Below are 5000 nucleotides of genomic sequence, written 5' to 3' on the forward strand. Positions count from 1 at the left end.
TCTCGAAGATGTTTAGATTTCCAATTACTAACTCTGTTTTGATTGGTCACTCTATCTTACTGTGTAAATAGTTCACCCTGAATTCAAAATAGATACGTTCCGTTTCTGAGAAAACAAAACAACAACATTCTTTTACAAAAAGTACCGGGTATTCCTGATTTCTGTATTAAATTTAACTTTCATTTTCCAAATGGTCTGGATAGCACAAGTGTTGCTAATCTTTTTAAAAATACAAACACACTTTTAAGTTTAAGAAACATGCTTCGATGTTTCAAACATCATTTTGCATTTACCTGTTCATCCACGCTTTTGGAAAAGTGTTACATACCACGTGCTTACATTTAAACGCACACCTGAGGTAGCTCCTATAGTTGTGTTTACGAGCAAGTGATCTCCTTGGCTAGTAATACGATGAAATGTGGATGACCTCGGTACATTGTTAACCAAATACGTTCCAGCAAGTTTCCTCCTTTTTCTGCTGTTATAAAATAGTCGTCTCAGCATTTTCTCTGTAATTCTGCTCGGTTCTCGGGCATGTCTATGTCAATGCACACGCAAATCACAACTAAAGTAAACACACTTGCGCTTATCGAGACCTGCAGTTTTCCTTTGGAATCAAGTATTTATTACCATTGAGAATCAAATAACCGTACAGCCTTTCAAACTACATCACATTTATTTTCTAAAGAGCTGATCACAATCTCCACTGATGACATCAAATCTTGTAAAACTAGAACAGAACTATATACACAAGATGGCAGTGAACACGATCGCTAATATGGCTTGTTGAACAAAGGATAGAAGCTAGACCACTACAAGGAACAAACTGTTTATCAATAACAAACAAAAAAACGCAATAGACAAAAAAATTATCTCCGTAGTCAATGGTACACTGAGCGGGAGGCTGTTTGTTCTCGGTGAAAATGGTACAACCGTGAGGCCATTTGTTTGCTGTGTCAATGCTTTTACTTTGTCTTAAGAAGATTCCAATATGGCGTCCACTTGTTTGTGGAATATTTTCTTTGTCGCTGTCATCTTCAAAGTAGTTTTCAATAAGGTACCCGCTGCTCATTAAAGAATTTGTATTTGACTTGTATCACTTTCAATAGTTGCGTCCTTTCCGTTACATTCGAGTATATTCTTGTTTCATTCAGTTCGCGAAACGACTTGTTTCAAAGCTGACGCTTGCTATCTTTTAGTGTGGGTCCACCGCGAAAAAGCCTATACCTTTCTTTGTATGTGGTTTGAGCGCCCCAAGAAGAAATCGATTAAGCAAACGTAACCTCCATCTTCAGTAATCCGAAACAACGCATCACAGTACTCTTCATGATCTTGGATTACGTGGTTTGCTTTAAATAACCAATGTAAACAGCGCCACGTGGCTTCTATTGTGCATTACCCAATAAAATAACCGCTACGTGCTTTCTATTGTGCATTGCCCAATCAAACACCGCCACGTTTTTCTATTGTGCATTTTGCTGCACAGGAAAAAAAAATGAAATCAAACGCATTTTATAACACGTGCTCCTACGGGCCTGAGTGACTAGCGTCCCAAACAGAGCTTTTTTTCTTTTTTTTATTAGATAATCGTTAGTTATTTTCCTTCAGTAGCATATTGATAGTAATGATTTCAAGTTCGAGTGAGGCCTAACACTACTGTGAAGTTTTTTATACCCAATTATTCCATCAAAGATCAACCCTAGTATTGGAATTTGGCCCACACGAGGACAGAGAAAAACTCTCACCAGTGTGGGATTTGAACCCACGACCTACGAATTTGATCACCGTTGCTTTACCGACAGAGCTACAAGGCCAGAACGGGAGCAAGCTGTGGGTATGTGAGATCTCATTCACAAGGACAAATTCGGCTCGGCCCAAGCCTAATTTAGTATCTAATTTAGTATCTAAATTAGGCCTGGGCGGAGCCGAATTTGTCCTTGTGAATAACATCCCACATACCCACGGCCTGCTTCCGTTCTGACCTGTCTCCCTGGCAACCTCAACCAGTAGTGTAGCAGCTATAATAGACCTTTTCGGCTTGTACATTTTGTTTCCCCAATACAGATCATGTGATAATACTCAGGAGGTTTGGTCTTTTGTTTTGTTCATTAAAATGAGGGCAGGCAAGCATGAATATGCCTGCATGCACTCTTTTTAATGAACAAAACAAAGGACCAAGCCTCCTGAGTTTTATCACATGATCTGTATTGGGAAAACAAAATGTACCAGCCGAAAAGGTCTATTTGGTATTGTAAGCAGCTTCTATTGTTTTTAAGTCTAAGTTATTTTTGGCTAGGGTAGCCAGCCAATCACATTATACGTTACGAGAGCTGCTACATAACTCACCTCAACGTGGACAATAAAATAGATTCCGCCGCACCCTCTCAATCTTAAGTGGGCTCATTTGCTAGCTGCCCCGCGGAAAGGCTCACTAAAAAGCGTAATATTCCACTCAGTGTGCAGAAGTTTAAAAGAGGTGAGTGGTGAATTTCCTCTTTCTTTTTTTCTTTTTCTTTTCGACTCCGCGAATCATTTGGTAAAAGTTATTTCTATTAGCACATATTATCGATGCATAAACCTTCTGATTCCTGGTGGCTGCTGCTTTGTGATTTCAAACCTTTGCGTTTAATATCCAACAACATTTCTGTCATATGAAGATCACATTCCCACCTTAGGTGTACCAAACGACGCGGCAAGTGAAAAAATAACGGTTCGCGGTCAAATGGATGACATTGCATTTAAGTAGTGACCGCGAATAGGCTTTGCTACAAAGCTCAAGCATAAACTTGTGCATGTACTTTTCTCTCTCTGGTAGCTCCAAGTCAGCAACGCTTCACTGAGTTAGTGGACAATGATATAATTGAAGGAATTCAACAGCACCAGAAATTTGCCTGGATTACTTAAACAATTTGTAACTACCAGATCTAGATAGAGCCCGATCGTCAGGCTGTGAAATTACAATGCAGTCATTTTTACTTCTTTACGCGGGTCAATGTTCTAGTTCTAGTTATCCGTGTTTGTATTGATTGTACTGACTCTATATTCAGTATAAAGGGTGGCATTGAAGTGTGCTACCGGAAAAAAGAATCTTTTTACCTTCGGGAGTTTGTTTCCGTTTACGAACACTGTGGGAATTGAAGTTTATTCTTATGCGAAACATTTTTACTGTTTCGATGAAACAATCATGTGAAAAATCATTAAAAACAGAGACCACACCACAGTGCATGCAATAATGAGCACGTGCAAGTTTAACAAAACCAGTAATCAGTCTCTCCAAGGATCAGGGCCTGAAGATTTGTCTCGTTTAGCATCATTGTCATGATACCACTTATTTGCGCTGTCAACTTTACGAGTTGTATGTCTCTTAATCAAACGGATCAGCGTTAGAATAATAAAATTGATAATTATCTGCGTAGGCGCTCAACTTAGCATGTATTAAGGCCTGGCCTAACGCTCGCAACATTACAACGCAACATCTTGCAACATTGTTAGGCACAACGTGTTGCATGCGTTTGGCCACCCTGTTGCGACATTTTGCGATATGTTGCAACATTTTGGATGGTGCTGGATCAATTTTGCGACATGTTGCGATATGTTGCAACATGTTGGATGATGCTGGATCAATTTTGAAAATGGTCAAATTTTTCGTGCAACATTTTGTGTGTTGCATGATGTTGTACTCGTTTGGCCACGTTCACGCAACATTAGGGCCGTTTATACCAAAGGAAATAAGCCGCGGCTTAATTTGGCCGTGGCGTACATAATACGCGAAAGGAACTATTTATACAAGTATAAACTCCCAGGCCAGGATTAGCCGCGGCTTATTTACTCTCGTATAAACGGCCCTAATTTTTTACTAAGGCATGCGCGCTAGGTCCACTTTGTTGTGCGCCTGGGGCTGGGGCACATAAACATCGACATGTCGCGTTGAAACTATTAAAAATGTTGCGTGCGTGCAGGTTCAACTCATGTTACAACATCAGGAAACAATGTTGCAAGATGTTGCGTTGGAGTTTTGCGAGCGTTTGGCCAGGCCTATACATGATAGAGGAGATCGTTAATAAATACATTAAAAGGAGGTTGGTCCGAAAACACTTCGTTGAAGGGGTCAGGGACTAGATCACTCTTATATTTGCAGGGCGCGTTCGAAGGCGACCAAAAGATGGTTTTCGCTAGCGATGGAGTTGGAGTAGGAGTCGTAAGCGTGCTTACGATCTAGTGAAAACCAAAAATCGGAGTCGGAAGAATCAGAACCGTTCCATTTTCTTCCGATTCCGCTTACGACTCCGACGCTTGCTTACAATTCAGTGAAAACAAGATTCTCGGAGTCGGTAACAGAAGCAAAAGAACAAGCCAATCACAATATACAAGCCCAAGCTCTTCGCTTACTAACTGCCGCGATAAACAAACATTGCGGGCATGGACGAGAAGGTTGTGGAGACTGTAAGACTCTTTCCCGTGTTATGCGACAAGTCTTGCAAAATTTGTAAAAAGCAAAATAATAAGAAAAAGAACATAAAAAAGAATACTTGGCAGGAGGTAGCCAAACAAGCTGGCCTTAAATCAGGAATACGTGATGAAAGAAACCAGTCGTATATCATCAGTACGGGACTGATTTAAGTTTTTTTTTTGTCCTCCCCGACACTTTCGCGGCGACGAGGATCCAGAAAAAAATCCTCACTCAAATCAGTCCCGTATACACAACTAAACCAGTAAGTCTTGCAAAATAAGGAGAAGAAAAAGCCAAAGAAGAAAAGTTTACTCTACCTTCACCAATTTTTTATGTCTACTGTTTTGGCGCCAAAATTTCCACCTTGGCCGTGCCCACTTCTCTGCATTGTGATTGGCTTGTTCTTCCGCTTCTGCTTCCGTCTTCGACAATCTATTTTTCACTGGATCTTAAGCGACGGAACCATAAGCGGAATCGGACGGTAGTTTTCACTAAGTCACATGTGCTTATGACTGCGCTTACGACTTCAGCACGGTTTTGAGTTATTGTC

At 40.5% G+C, this 5000-nt stretch overlaps 1 long non-coding RNA gene across 1 annotated transcript in view; it reads left to right on the plus strand.

Annotated features, from left to right (window-relative positions):
• The first annotated feature begins 2354 nt into the window (after positions 1–2354).
• LOC138022068 (uncharacterized) overlaps positions 2355–5000 on the plus strand; it is a 5918-nt gene continuing 3272 nt past the window's right edge. The window contains exon 1 of the long non-coding RNA XR_011126514.1: positions 2355–2476. This is a non-coding gene — a long non-coding RNA (uncharacterized lncRNA). The remainder of the gene's footprint in view (positions 2477–5000) is intronic.

The sequence above is a fragment of the Montipora capricornis genome, chromosome 10 (genome assembly GCF_036669925.1).
Source record: "Montipora capricornis isolate CH-2021 chromosome 10, ASM3666992v2, whole genome shotgun sequence".
In the NCBI taxonomy this organism is placed as follows: Eukaryota; Metazoa; Cnidaria; class Anthozoa; order Scleractinia; family Acroporidae; genus Montipora; species Montipora capricornis.